Raw genomic sequence first — 16,545 nt, forward strand, 5'->3', positions numbered from 1 at the left:
ACGTACATGGCTGTCAGCTGTGCCCATACACTTTCACTCACCTGGGCTCCCCTGAGAAATGCCATACTCAACTCCTTACCATTAGCTGTGAGTCCTACACAGAGGCCTTGTTAGCATCAAAAAGCTCCTCTTCTCTGCCTTTCTGGCAGTAACCTACCCAGGGGAACAGAACGAAACTATGCAAGACGCACATTGCAATTGCTGGGAAGTGAGATTTCGTGCAGAAAATGCAGATCAACTAGATCTGGATGTAGTGAAGTATGAAGAGACCCATTGTGGAAGAGTGTCATCTGGGTGAACTTGAAAGCTGTGGCAGACTCTTTGGCACCAAGTTTTGTTTAAAGCAAACACTGTAGAGAACGGCCTTGGGGATCCTGGGAAATTGAGGAAGAGCAGCATGGTTTACACAGTGAGGCCAAAAAGAAAGTAAATGCTTAAGGGACAGTATTTTCTAAAAACTATCAGCTCTAAAGAGACATTCTAAATACTATTTTTTTGAAAGCCATTACAAAGTTCAAATATTTATATTGGTATTATTTAGCTATGATCATGATTTTTTTTTTCTTGGTTTGACTGAGGATAGCATGCATTTCTATTTTGTAATAAGGGAAAAATATTGCTCCAAAAATCTGTAAAGGGACACAACTTTCGCTGTCTATGGTGGACTATGGCTACTATGCAGAAAGGAGCATTGGCTTAATTTAGCTCTTACTCATTCCTTCCCTCCAAAGAGGTCATATCAGTCGTTGTGGTAAATGTAAACATGGGAATTCAAGTGCTTCTGAAGATTACCTGTTCTCTGTAGGGTGATAGTCCTCAGAGATGTTCCAGAGCCTCAAAAACAAATATATTATTATTCCCCAGTTGTTACTGTTACTAGTGTGGATTAGAGGTGCTATCATGGGACTGATGAATCTGTTATAAAAGGACTTTTGATCACCCTTCATGGCCACTCAGAAGGTTGTCAGAACTTCCTACATTTTACATATCTGTGCTAGGAGATATCCTGGGACATCTGACTTTTGCTCATCTTCTTACTTAATTTAACACGCTCTTCTTCCTTCCTCTAGACAATTTAGTTTTAGTGTCCCAGCAAATATAGCTGAGTGAAATCCTTTCTGACTACTTTGTTTACTCAGTAATTGAGATATATCTATGTCTACCACACAGTCAAGAATTTGACATTTTCTGACATATATTGCTCTTACTAGTTATTAAAATATCACTGCCTAAAAAATATTAAGGGGCAATAAGACAATTTCACAAATGGCTAAAATACAAGATAGACAAGGACATAGGAGCTCAAGTGAGGAGATGTTATTTCTGGTTAGGACAACCTCATGGAGTAGGTTACATTTTAAGGTATGCTTTGAAAATAATCGGGTTTCAGCAGGTAAAGCTGCTTCTTTTACAGACATGTACATCTTCATTAGCTTAGAAGGTAATCTATGGAGACAGAACATGAGTTCTCTTCCCATAGTGTCCTTTGCGACACATGGTTTAGTGGCTGACACAGAACCATGTCTAAGTACATATTTATAGACTTAAATTCCGGCCAGAGGCAGGAAATAACCACCCCTCTACCAGGAGGAGGAGGTCAAGGTGGTGTCACCAAGACATTCAACTACATGGTAGAACAAAAAGTTGTCCTTGTTCCAGTAGCCCTGGAATGTTTTTCAGGAGGGCACGTACCCCTGTGCTGGCTTCTTGGATCTGACTGCTTTGATGCCATATTAAAGAGAAGATGAAGGAGTGAGTGGGACTCTAAGGGGACAGCCTGGTTGAGCCTCCAGTTTGGAGGTGGGTCTGTGGCTGTTTCATCTTGGGATGAAAAGAAATCATCCCCAAAACCCAACTGAAGTTGATGTATTTTAAAATCTCACTCTTTTGTCTGGTTCTCTTGTCTTTGTTGCATCTGTCTTGCATGTCATTGGGAAAGGTGATAATGGATTGACAAATAGCCATTACATTAGTGGAGTGCATCTCTCCCCATCACGAGCTGGACCCCAGACCTGCTTCTGTAACTGTGGAGACACGGCAGTCCCTTTTGAGCTCCCCACTTCCTTCCCAACCCTTGCCTCTCTTGCCATAGGATACCGAAAGGCAATTGAGGAACTAGTATGGTGTTGGGTGGGGGCCCTGAAAATTTCTGTTGCCTTGCAGCTTACCCCCAAATAATTGCTCGACAAGTGCCAGAACCTCGAAGTACTACACAACAGCCAGTCATAGGAGGAGAGTTTCTCAGTAGAGTGTCTGCCATTGACCTTGGCCTAATTTGTCATATTTTGGCCGACAATTCCAAAGATAAAGGATGAGATACCTTAGATTTGATGTGCCACATTTTCCCTCTGAAGCTAAGTTTGTTTTACTAGCTAATGATTTTATTCTGTTATATTAAAAATCCAAAGTTTATTTTATAAGCATGGCAACCAGCCCTTATATGAGTAGTATTTCATAGGCCCTAAGCGGAACACATAAAATGTCATTTCAAGTGCCAGGTTTTTTTCTAATGCCTTTTTTTCTTTCACAGAATTTTGAAAGCAGCTTAAATCTAATTGGCTCCCCCAGGATCTCAACTCCTGTTATATTTGTGGCATTTCTTTTTCTGAGAGGCATCTGGAGAGACTGAACTGCCACTGCTAGCTGGCATGCAGGGTAGGAGGATACAGCAATGTGTTTTCTCCCCTTCCTTAGAAACTTTCAAATCTTGGCTCAACTCTTTCTGAGCTTTGAGTGTTTAATTTTTGCAGTTGTTTTTGTAATGTTGAATTCTACTTTTTCTATTATTGAATTTCATATGAATGAGAATGGGAACTACAGCCGCCACCACCCATGGTGGCCAGCCTGCATTTGCTGTGAAAGAAAAATTAAGAGAAAAAGGAAAACAAAACACATAGTAGTAGTATAGATCCATGTAAAAAATACTTACCAAGCATGGTTCTAGTAAACTGGCTTTCTGCAGGTCTAGCCTACTAAAAAGTAAACAACTCTTTAGACCATGGAACTGAGTTGGTTTTAGTGGCCCAGATTCAGATGTTCCTATTATCTAAACAAGTGTGAGAGGACTGCCAAAACCTTTCCTTTAGTCACAGTGAATTCATACCTTTTATGAAGCCCCACATAGTGAATGGAAGAGAAGATCGCTACCTTGAATGCTAGAGAAATGGGGAGAGTACAAACAAACCAGGAGGCTTTGTTTGCTTTAAAATGTTTGCTTTATCCAGATCCTTATACTTAAAGATCTGAGATCTAACAACAATAGAAAAGTATACTTACTGAGTCCATTTAAAAAAATTTATTATAAGGCTCTGGTTTCAGAGCCTCAGTCATTCATTGTGGAGTTGAAAGCTGGGAGTAAGGAACAGTGAACATTTAGGAGGCCATAGACCTGATCTGGGCAAAGCATACTGAGGAGAGTCTGAGGCCAGATATGAAAGCTTATTGAGTACAGTGGGCAGGCAGTGGGGTTAGAAATAGCATATGGAGAAATGGTAAGAAACTTGTTCCTCCTTTGAAAGATAAATGATTTGAAGTCTGTATATTAGAATAGCCTTATAATATTTGATATCTCCTTCTCCTAAACACAGGTCAGAAAAGTGACAATGAGAATGTGCTAAAACTTTAAGCTCCTCTTGATTGTGTGTGTGTGTGTGTATGCATTATCGCCCAAGTGGGAATATGTGTTTAATTGCAGTCTGATTGTCCTGTTATTGGTTAGACAAGACCTGCCCAAACATAGAGAAATCTAATTTCAGGCTTAGCAAGCAATAAAGTTAATCATAAAACATATTTATTAAATTAAAAACAGTAAGATTCTTATTAACTCATTTAAAAAAGAAATCTCAAGATTTTCTTCCCAAGAGAAAAATTTAAATATCTGCCAAATGGGATCGGGGCCAGCCATATTGCATTTGGGTAAAGGTATACATTTTGTTGTCCTAAGGGGAATGGCATGGACTTAGGGAGTCCAGTTTTAATTTTGTTTGTGCCATTATAGAGCTATACAACGCAGGGCAAATGTCTTTGTCTTACGGGCCCTTAGTTTTTCTCATGTATAAATTGAGAGGATTGTGTTAAGTGGTGACTTCTAAAGCCTTTTCCATTCTATAAAACATATAAAGTCTCTCCTCATATTCTATAAAACAAAAGTATAAACAGGGGAAAGAAAAGCACAGAAATGGATAGGATAAAAGTGTGGTAGCTCAGTGCTTGAGGAAGGAGTTTCTGGGAGGAGAAGGGAAAGGGTCAGGGCAGGGTTGCAGCAAGTGTGATCTTCTGTCCAACTTTAGTTCAGTGTCTGCCTTTCTAATGGCTTTGGATAATGCAGAAATGCACCTCCTGTTTGCTCTCTCTCTCTCTCTTCTTTCATGTTTCTCTGTTTTTTCTTTCTTCGCACCTCCATTCTCTTCTATCTCTATATCTCTCTGAGGAATAGATGTAGTTAGGATTCATCAGGAAGACACAAGAATAATGATGAAAGTTGGAAAATAATTTTCCAGATTGTTTTGTCTTCTCATTTCCTGACATCTGTTATAGCTTCAGTTTCACTTAGAAAAAAGATAGTTAATGGGTTGTATGTTCACAGTGATGATACTAACCTTGAGTACTTGCTGTATGCTGGGAATCGTTCCTAATGCTTTAGGAGGAATTCTGTATTTAATCCTCATAACAACTCAATGAGGTAGGTACTGTTATCATCACCATTATGCAGATAAGGACACTGAATCAGAAAGGTTAAATAACTTGCCCAAGTTTTACAATTAATTGTGGTGAAGTTGGGATCTGATCCTAGGACATTATTTTCCAATATCACTACTCTATGCACTCAGTCTTGCTGCATCTTCTCCAAGGCAGAGATGATGTATTTTTTTCCATTTTTTTTATCCCCTTTAGAATTGGTATAGTGCTTGAGGAAGGTATACTTTATATTGAACTGAAGGAACACCATCCTTTCTGGAATAGAGAGTTGTCCATGGCTTCTCTTGCCCTGGGCCTCTAGGGGCATAACTGTGTCCAGAATGCCTTCCCAAGGTGCTTGTTGAAAAATATTTGACTTGTTATTTGAAAGCATCCACTTCCTTTCTGTGTACACTTATGAAACTTCTTTTAATTTAGAAGTTTTAGTTTTAATACAGTTAAACCATAGTTTAAGAAAGTTGGATTGCATTTCTGCATAAAGAGTAAAACTGGAACACTAAACAAATATGTGAATAAATTAATATATGAACCAAGTGGTATTTGAGGAAATAACTGTGAACAAGAGGTCAGTAAAGCATTGCATTACTGCATTTAGTTATTAGAAAAACCCCTTTAGGGTTGTATTTGCCTGAACGCAGTTGACTTCTTTTGAGATACGCTAGGTTTTTCATTTATTATGAACATTTGACACAAGGAAAAAAAAAAAGGTCAGTATGTTTACACTCCAAGGTCAATATGTCTACTCTTATATATTGTATTCAGGTGAGAGAAAGAAGTAAGAAAGCTACTCTTTTGGGCATTTGTTTCCATGATACGCAGATAATATCTTTTTGATAGGATTTTGCATTCGAAGGCAAAGGATGCATTGTTTATTCATTATGTCCTCTAATACCTCACTTATCCAGTGGTCATATATCCAGCAGTTCTATCATCTGGAGCTTTGGAGTATTCAATCATAGAATATAAGTGTTGAAAAGGATCTTAGGGATAATGTAACCTAATTGTCTTATCTTAAAGATGAAGAAATATAGCCACAAATGAATAAAGGGCCTAGCCATGGGTTAGAAAAACATCTCCAAATAGAAACTACTAGTTACAAAAGTTACATACTGTTTACTCAGTTCACTTCTTAAATATTTGTTGAGTAGGTATTATGTGTAAAACATGAGGGATGGAGCAGTCCTCCTTTGACTAGGGTCCCTCCTTGAAACTTTTACTAAAACGTGTGTGTGTGTGTGTGTCATGAGACCACAGATAAGAAATAACTGGGAACTGTTCCTGGTAAACCCTTCGAAGATGACAGGGACTTGATCTTGTTCATTCCCCAGTGTCTCATGCTGCTGATCACAGGAAGAAATGAAAGAAATGATCATGGCATAGAAATCTGGGAACATTTGGTATGGGCAGATCTACTGACTTAAAAAACCCTCAAGGAATTACTATTTTTCATTACAGTGTTAAGTCTAAGTTCATGTTGATAACTGAGTCAAGAAGAGGTTAGAGTTCTTTCAACCTGCTGCTTAGCATGGTGGTTGAGGGCATAATACATTTTTGAAAGCTATCAAATGAAGAGAGTATTAGTGCCTAAAAGAGTGAGTTTCAATTTCCTGGGATTTTTTTCCCCAAAGTTATCAAAATTTATTGAACACCTGCTATGCATAACAATCTATCTCTAGACCATGAATAAATAAGTTTAATGTTAATAGAGGGGAAATTGAGTCATTGTAAATAAACTTGATGTTTGGCTGTTAACTTTACAACAGGGTTTTATATACTGAAACACCATTATCAAGGTTGGTCTTATGCAAGGGGTCTGGCTAAATATGAGACAGAGAGAGGAGCGAGGATAAATAAGCTATATTAATGCCTGCAACCTAGGCAGTGTGGCAGTGTGTCAAGTGTGTGACTTCATTTTATCCTCACAGCAATCCTGTGTGCTACTCAGTGTTGTTACCATTTTGCTGATGAGGAAACTTGGAGTCCAGAGGTGAGGTAACTTGCTTAAGATGATGTAGCTGACAAACAGCTAGATTGGAATTTGTATCTGTGGAATTCTAAAGTTCAGGACTGGTCCATTGTGCCTGATGGAAGTGGCATTTAACTCTCCAGCTGACATGGAGTGTAACTTTACAGACACATGCACTCTTTCATTTATGCATCCGTCTAGTCAACAAATATTTGAAAACCAACTTTATGCCAGACTCTACAAGGACAGGCAGATCCGAATTCACAGAAAAATTTAACTACAGGATAATATATTACATGATAAAGACATGTGACAAAAATCATAAGAATGTGGTGTTTTTTAAAATTAGCCTGCAGACTAACTACCATTACTTTAAGATATATTTGGGGATTTCTTTTGAGTTGTATAAAATGTTAACTAGACATGAATTCAAAATTAAGCCATTTGTAGTTAGCAAATCCATTTAAAAAATTTCATAGTGATGTTAAATTGCTGATGCTGGCCCTGGTGACTAAAAGAAGGCAAGCTTTCTTTCTTTCTCCACTTTCAGGATGGTAGCTTCCCCATTCAGCCTCCTGGATATATTGTATGCAGATTTGTTTAGCACCTCCCAGATTTCCAAGTAAATAGGTTATCAAATGATGTTTTATTACCTCACCAATTCTGAATTAGTGAAGTCTAAATTAGTGAAAGGTACAGAATAGAGAATCAGAGAACAAGACAGACTAACATAAAATATGTAATTATTGTTTGTCAACTTAATATAAAGTGAAACCTAAAAATAAAAATAACAAAAAAGAAATAGACTGATAGTATATTCTAGAAAGCATAGGATCTCAAGTCAGAAGACCTGGATTTTGATACAGATTCTTTCACTTGTGCAGCATTCTGCATGATTCTAAATCTCTTTGAGTCTGGATGTGTGCATTTAATAATGTTTATGTCACAACATTGTGAGAACTAAAAGATCCATAGATGCAAAAAAATGCTTTGCAAAAATAGTTATAGTGTGAAATTGTGTACTTTATAGAATCATCACTATGATAATTGCCACCTCAAGGTATCAAGTGTCAAACATTGGGCTCAAGATTTGAAGGAAAGAAGAGAAAGAGAGCTCTAGAGAGAGGTTGCTTTCAGTATGAAGGGAGAAGTTTGCAGTATTTGTCTTATTTTTGAGGGCTCAGTTTCTTACCCTTTCCAGTTTGGGTGGCATTGGCACCCTACAGCCTCCTGCTTCCAGCCTCAGAGCCACCTGTATGATGTCTCATAGCAGCACCAAAGACCCTCATCTTGACTCTGCTTGTTCCTGGCCCGTTGCTTCCTTTTGGCCACTCCCACTCGTGTGCCCTTTGCTCTCCCTGCCTCCCACTGGCAGTCCATTTCCATAGCTGACTGATTCGGGCTTTTCCTGGGAGCAGGCTCTCTGAACCCAGGCCCCTCCAAATTACTCCCAGTTTGCCTTCATTCTTGCCATCTGCCTTTCCTGTATTCTCTGCCAGTCTCACTGACCACACTCCCAGAAAGGAAATAACATTTTAATGATATGAGAAAATGGGAAAATGATATGTCCAGAAGTAAAAAGGGTTCTGTAGGGCAGATTGGATGGGGAGATAAGGCCTTGATGGAGGGTCTTGGTGGGAGACTCAGTGGGCAGTTTCAGAGGGTGGGCCACCTGAGTGTCTAATAGCAGGGCAAGTTTCAACTGTACTTTGTGTGTGCTGAGAGCATATTACCATGTACCTTTGTGAAAGTATTGGCAAGACAATCAATAATAGATGGAAATGACTCCATCTTCATACGAAGGCAACACATATGACCACCGTGATTTTAGCCCTGACAAGCGATTTTCTAAATCTGTAGACTGGAGGTCAGATTGCAACTGACCAGCTATCTCAAACTTCTTTTCCCTGAACCCCTTTCTGTGGGTGTTCTCAGTCCAGTTATTTCAGGCCCCAGTAACTGTGACCACTGTGATCGTGCATAATTGCCTGTTGCTCCTTAGGGGGACTGTGCTTGCAAGGTAGGAGTCCTTTGGAAAAATATTATTAGAGAAAAGCAGCAGAGAGGAAGTCTGCAAATCAACTAGAAAACAACCAACCCACGTTTAGTAGGAACAGAAAATGTATGACTCACAGGGACAAACACAGAGGCGGACACCCCTTCACTGTTTCTCTTTCAGACTTCTAAATATGAGGTGGGAGTCCTCACAGCTCTGAGGGAGAGCCTGAGAGATGAAAAACGAAAGTGTAATTTTAAAACTTGTACAGGTAGTATACAGACTAAACAGTGTGTCCAGGCTTCCCAGTCCTGCCCCTAGCATGTGTCTTTAAATATGATCTGACTTATTTTAGTGGTGATTCCATCTAGATAAATTGTATTCCTTTAAGTCATATTACAAAGACCAGACCTCCTGTGAACTCTTTGGTTCTAGTGTTTTTGTTTTTCTCTTTTCCTAAAATGTGTGCAGTGCTTTTGATGTTCTTTGAGCAACCTAAAGACTAGATGAAGAATTCCAGGTGAGGCTACTGATAGGCCTGTGATTCCTGGGCATGAGTGTTTCTTCCATTCACGAGGAATCTCCACCTGTGCAGCCCTCAGAAGGATTTCTGGAGAGCTTGTGCAGTAGACGCCTTGTGGTTCATAATCTAAATGTCTGTCTAAAAATCTATGCCACAATATAGCTTAATATTTCATTTGTTCTCTGTAGAGTTTGCCTTGGTGTTAACGATCTTTTGGCTTTATCAGCCACACTTTATGGATTATTAAAATAGCACCTGCGATGGGATGAGCAAAAAGAAAATGACACGGGTGAGGGAGCAGCACCCCCACCCTTACCTCCTCCGATGATGTTGTCACACAGAGGACAGTGCTTGCAGGGTGCCCGCACGCTCCAGATGATAGGCAGAGGGCAAGATGTACGGCAGGGAGTCCTGAAAGGAAGCCGGGCCCCGCCTTTCAGCGCTGCTGACTGCTTGCTGTGCGACCTTCGGAAGACCTTTCACCTTATTTGCCATCAGCTTCCTTGCATGTTAATTGGGACAAGAATAACAACCCTGCCTCTCTGTTCTTCGAAAGATTGCTGACATGATTTAAAACTTGCTTTGAATTTCGAAAACAGTATTAAGACATACTTGTTTACATATGTCCATGTATATGTGCAGATATGTGTGTATATGTGTGTACACACACACATTTGCTACTCATGCTGAGGCAGAGATCAAGCAAGCTGAACTTGATTTCCCTTGGAGGACTGAACATTCCCACTGCTTCCAGAGATCTGTACCATGGCACATGGCACCTTGTGTGGTCTTTGTGGCTGGGGTCTTCCCCATCTCAGTTCATGGTCTCTCCTCTCATTCAGAAATCATCTTTGATTCCTCTTTCTCCTTTATCCCCTACATCCAGTCTGTCCATCACCAATCCTGTCAGCTCCGCTTTCAAATCCATCTACTTCTACTGCTCTGTTGCTACTACCGTAGACTAGACCACCATCATCAGCATCTGTTGATTGCCTGTGATCCATTTTCCATACAGCAGCCTGAGTGACCTTTCAAAAATGTAGAATACATAATGACAAGCCCTACTTGAAACTATTCAGTGCCTTCTTGGTGCTTTTAGAATGAAATTCAAACTTCTAACCATGGCATGCCAGGCTTACTCTCGCCACTCTACTGGTTACCTTGTTCACTGTGCTTTAGTCAAGCTGGGCTCTTGGGTTCTTCAGCTCACTGCATTCTTTCATACTTTAAGGATTTTAAAAATAGGCTGCATTTTGGGGGACAGTTTTAGGTTGGCAGTAAGATTTAGTGGAATGTACAGAGATTTACCATATAGCTCCCCACAACCCACATCCCTCACCAGAGTGCTACATTTGTTACAATCCGTGAACCTGTAATGACACATCATTGTCATCCAAAGTTCATCATTTGCATTAGATTTTGTTCCTGGTATTGTACATTCTATGGGTTTGGATAAACGTATAATGACATGTATCCACTCTTGTAGTATCATACAGGATAGTTTCACTGCCCTTAAAATTTCTGCCCTCTGCCTATTCCTCCCTCCCTTCCCTCCCCCGCAACCCCTGGCAGCCAGTGATATTTTCATTGTCTCCACAGTTTGAGTTTCCCCTCAATGTCATGTAGTTGGAATAGCACAGTATGCGGCCTTTTCCGACTGACTTCTTTCACTTAGCAATGTGCTTTTAAGGTTATTCCTTGAGGTTTTTGCTGTAGCTCTTTGCTGTGTTTGGCTTTAAATTTCCCCCATATTTATCTAACATCTCATCACCCTGTTGCATTTTCTTCCTAGCGCCTGTTGCACTCTGACATTCTCTTTTTGGTTTATTGCCTGCCTTTCCCATTAGAACTTTAGCTCCACGGGAGTGAGAGTCTTGTCTTGTTCCTGGCTTGTATCCCCAGCACCTAGAACAATTCCTGCTGCATAATACATATTCAGCAGACATTTGAAGGGTTAAATGTATGGGTGACTTGGACATTCGTTCTTTCTAGCTTTACTCTTAAGGTGACAAACTCTTTCACTCTGCTTTAGGTTTTGTCCAGAGAAGAGGCAGAAATTCATGTTAAGTCACTGAGTCTGGGAATTATTTCTTGTTCACCTTTGGCTTCTGAAGCTCTGCTGGTTTTCTGCTGAATTTAATGGGTCTCTGGGCAAATGGAAGTTTGCTAGCCTTGGTGGGAATCAGTCACGCTGCAAGAGAGAACAGAGGCAGTAGAAAATGATTAAGGGAAAATTTCAGAAAAGTATGATTTAACATTTTTTGAGTCACACATTGTACTCAAAGCTGTGTATAACATAAAAAGCGAATTAGGAGACAAGTCAGATATAAAATGAGTGAGCACACACAAGCACACAAATACTGCAGAGAGAAAGGTATTTCTTCAGATGCCTTCTTTCATTTACCAAACTGTAGTCTTATCAAAAAATATAGGCTACTTCAGGAGAGAAATAGTCTAGCCAGTGTTTGTGGCCCAGTTATGCCCCGTAGGGCACAGAGAGGCCTCAATTTCATTACTGGTTTTTAAAGAAACTTTCTCTTAGGCTAACAGACTTTCTAGAGAGGCCAAACCAAGTGAAGCTGAGTTAATGTTCTCATTAAAATGTTAAAGAGGCTTTATTCATGAACGACTGAAGCTGTAATTGCTTTATCCTTGTAAACTACGAAAATATGTGGTGATCTCTTATAGAGGCATTCACCCAGTCCCTCTGTCAGGAAGAGCTTTGTTTAGTGGAGGGCTTGGCTGCACTTAAGGACTGAAAAGTGGATCCTCTGGGTGGGTTGTATGTGTCAGGGATATGGTAGAAGTGGTGGTAAGGGGTCCTCCATCCATCTGTTTTAATTTTATAGATCTTATTTTGTATGCATGATTTGATCATTTGAACTTGAATTCTAATTTGGAAATCATATGAGAATCGAACATGTATATATATATATACACACATGCAAAAAAAATATTGTGGAAGGAAGCAGGTTTTAAAAGCTGCTTTTAAAACAATAGGTTTATCTTTCCTGTAAGCCATAGCTTATTGAGATGAGAATAGAAGAAACTGAAAGATGCTGATGTACTGATGAAACTAAAGAAAGAATCTGGAAAAGGTACGGCATGTGATTTGCAGGGTGAGAAGGCACTCAGATGGCTTTGGGAGGTAACAGACTTTTTTGTCCCTACTTTTTACTGTCATTCAATGCGCCAGTACAAAAACATAGTGTAGAACTGTAGGTAGTGAATTCAGATGGCAAATGCAACTATTTTTTTCTTTCTGGAAATGAAATAAGCATGAAATCAGATTTACTGGACTGAAATCATAGAGTGGTGGTTTTTATATAAGTAGGAAATTTATGTTGGAAATCTCAAAGTGAAATTTAAGGGGAAAAGATTAGAACATTTTCTCTAATTCCTTATTATTAGAACCCCTGTTTGTTGAATGGTAACAAATCTAAGTCTCACTATATGCAGATATAATATGAGCAGTATCTAGGCATTGCTTTAAAATGGTGTAGAAGGAGAAAATATATTTTCCTCATTCATCCTAAGTTTGTGGCTGATGCCCCTCTTAAAAAAAAATTAACAAGAGAAAAGCATACAAATTTATTTAATATAAATTGTACATGACAAAGAAGCCTTTATATGGACATAAAGACCTGATGAAATGGTTAAACTTGTTTATTTTATGCTAGGTGATGAAAAGTGGATAGTTGTGGAGAAATAGGATTGGTTAAAGGAAATATTATCTCATGGTAATAAAGTAGGAGAAATTTACCAAGGCTTTACATTACTTTAGTAAATTTACTATTAAATTTACTTTAGTAAATACCAAAGTTTTTACAAAGTACTTTACTTTGGGTTGGAGTTACACTAAAATACATATATCGTAGAAATGTCTATTTTTTTTCTTAAAAGGGTCAAATCCTTTTCAGATGTCAGTGCAGGGTGTTTGTTAAAACTGGCTCAAGTCTGTGGGGGCAATGGAATTGAAAGTTAACAGGAAGCTCGCTCTCTCTATGATAGATTGCGTCGGTTTCTAAATGTGTCTTTTCTGGAGGGGTGATGATCTCAGTCCAATGTTGTCAGTGGTATGAATCTCATAGTTTTTTAATCAAAGTAGATTCCAATATCTGGAACACTATTGATGATATTTAATAAAACATATTTTTAAAATTATTAAGGGATTTAGAGCAAGATATAACAAATTTCCTCTGCTGGCTCTTCCACTAAACTCTTGGGTGATTGAAATGGAGTGACTTGCCATGTCTTTCTTGGGGAACTGCTAGCCCAGTCCCTGAATTCAGAGGTGAATCCAGAGAGACAGGGATCCTTGAGCTCTATCCAGACACAGTTCAACTTATCATGTCTCCTCTTCCCCTTCTGCAAAATAGGGTTCCAATCCCTTTCCTGATCTGTAGAGCAGATCTATTCTGGAGGTTTCTTTTTGGCTTGCCTAAGAAATTGTAGTGGGCTGTGATCAGGTCCTCACTTCCCAGTGTGACTCAGAAACCTTTGAAGAAATGTAATGGTGTAATGAGACCTTCAGTATTAATGGGGTATGTATAGAGAGTATCATGGGAACAAACAGAGGGATTGACTAATTTATTCTAGGCTGCTATGGTTTTTGAGAACTTTTGTTTGCTTTCTAGAGTTTTCCATTTATTCATTTGCTGTTAGGATGTTGACGCATCTGACTGCTCAGTGTCTCTGCCCAAAGCAGCACCTCTTTTCATTCTAGTTCTTAGAGGTGAGTTGCATCCAAGACCCTATATTCACCTTACAATTAGATGATGTATTAGTCCATTCTCACACTGCTATAAAGATACTGAGACTGGCTAATCTATAAACAAAGGAGGTTTTCTTGACTGACAGTTCTGCATGGCTGGGGAAGCCTTAGGAAACTTAGAATCATGGTGGAAGGGGGAGCAGGCATGTCTTACATGGCAGCAGGCGAGAGAGAGGGCATGCGAGAGCAGGGAAAACTGCCTTATAAAACCGTCAGATCTCATGAGATCTTACTGTCATGAGAACAGCATGGGGGAAACCACCCCCTTAATCCAGTCACTTCCCTCCCTCAACTTGTGGGGATTACAATTTGAGATGAGATTTGGGTGGGGACACAGAGCCAAATCATATCAGATGTCGATGCCAAAAATCTAGAGGAAATTTTCAAAACCTATTATTGTGTGATATTTTCCTTCAAATACTGTTTTTTTTTTTTTGTTTTTTTTGTTTTTGTTGTTGTTGTTGTTTGAGATGGACTCTCACTCTGTCACCCAGGCTGGACTGCATGTTGCGATCTTGGCTCACTACAACCTCCACTTCCTAGGCTCAAGCGATTCTCCTGCCTCAGCCTCCCGAGTAGCTGGGATTACAGGCATGCTAGCTAATTTTTGTATTTTTAGTGGAAGTGGGGTTTCACCATGTTGGCTAGGTTGGTCTCGAACTCCTGACCTCGAGTGATCCACCTGCCTCAGCCTCCCAAAGTGCTGGGATTACAGGCATGAGCCACCACTCCCGGCCCTATTTTCCTTCAAATACTTAATTCAGTTGTGTCTTAAGGCTTATGTTGACTGGCCAGTGATTGTTTGACTAGTTAACTCTTTCATTCAGCAAATATTTTGGGAATGTGTACTCTATTTCAGGGGCATATATGGTATCTAGGGGCTGGGATAAAAAGATTGGGAAATCAGATTTGCCTGTAAAGTTTTGTTGATAGTTCGTATGTTGAAAATAAGGAGTGAAATACCTAAAGGAAGCCAAATTGCTTTTCTGCATTTCAAAGACTATGTGCAAGATTGGCATATCACAGCCTACTCTGTAGAGTTCTCCATAAGTGCATTTTATGTGGGAAGTGGTACCAGATGTTTTCTATATTACGATAATCTTCATATATTTATTAAGCTGTAACTTGTAAGGCTTCCTGATGGGGCATAATAGAGGCTCTTTGTGTGCTACACTGTGTCATTGTAAAGAAGCACTCTGTTAATTCCTGCCTTGTCATTTATCTGGCTCTTACTGGTAATGAAGCATGTTTCAGTCATTCCAGGAGGGTTTTGGGGATATGCACAAAGAGGAATAAGAGTAACAAAAGGGTTGGTTTCATGGTGGGTTGGAGGGAAATACTCTTAGGGAGAACCAGGGATAGAATGAAACCTTTCACCTAGTATGTTTTACATCTTTATCCCTTTTCAGTACAGCAGCCGAATACTCCAGAATTGTTTTACATTTTAGGAAATGCTAAGAAAATGCTAGGTTTTGAAAGTTTTTCTTTTCTCTCTCAATCATTGACCTGGCAGTGGGTTAGGAGAATCCGAGAACTCCCAAGAATTACAATGGAGCAGTAGAGGAGTCGAGCCATTTTCCTATCATTTCTAAGCTCGATGCTTGGGAAGACAGGTATATATATACTGATAACAGAGATTTGATTCCAGGAAAGAAAAGAGAGGATAGAAGAGGGAAATAAAGATGTGGGGATATTGGTGAAGAAAAGGGAAAAGAGCAAAGAAAAAAAGGAAAAAATATGTTTGGTTGTCCTTCCTTCTCTCTCTTAGCTCCTTCTTCTCACAAAAGGAAGGGGTGGAAAAATGGGCAGGTTGAAAGGGAAAAGAAGGGAGTTGAATTAGAGATAGGAGGGCACTTGGAGATAGTGAGGGAGAAGGAAAATGAGTCAGAGAAATCGCAAGAATAAGTGAGGGGGAAGGAGATGGTATAAGAACTATTTAAATTCAGGAAGAAGAGAGGGGCTCAGAGAGGGGAGTGCATACTTTGGTCACACTGAGAGCCTTCAGTTACTCCCAGCAGGGCATCTGCCAAATAGCCAGTGTCCCTTGCTGAAGACATTTTCCTGACTTTTGTATTAATGTGATTCTCTTTATGGTACCCGTATTGCTGGTTGCAGTTTCATTGACACTCTGTGTGATCAAATAGCAAATGTGGAGGTAAAGTTCTGCTATTCCTGCCCCCTTGCAGTTTGCAGCCGACTTCTGAGTAGTGCATCTTGTGTTTGATGTTTGCTCTTCCTCCTTGTCTTGTCAGAGAGTTGAAAGGGAAGAGACATGTTCCTAAGGGCTGTCACGTTTATAGCTCATGCATACAAATATTAAAGAAGCTGAAAAAACTCGGTAAAATCACATTTTGATGTTTTTTTGAAATAAGGTAGTTGTCTCCTTGCTGGTCTAGTGACCTGCCCTAACCTAAGGCCACACTCACTATACCTGTAGGCAGACTGCTTCTTGAAAGATCTTTCCTCATCCTTTTTCAAGACTCAGCTCAGGAAACCTTCCCAGTATTTCCCACCTGCGTCAGGTACTTTCTAAGTGTGTACCAGTACCTTCCCCTGCCCCTGGCTTCTTGTGCTGACCTTTCCCTGTT

This window comes from Rhinopithecus bieti, unplaced genomic scaffold, assembly GCF_001698545.2.
Source record: "Rhinopithecus bieti isolate Rb0 unplaced genomic scaffold, ASM169854v2 scaffold_5273, whole genome shotgun sequence".
Classification (NCBI taxonomy): domain Eukaryota; kingdom Metazoa; phylum Chordata; class Mammalia; order Primates; family Cercopithecidae; genus Rhinopithecus; species Rhinopithecus bieti.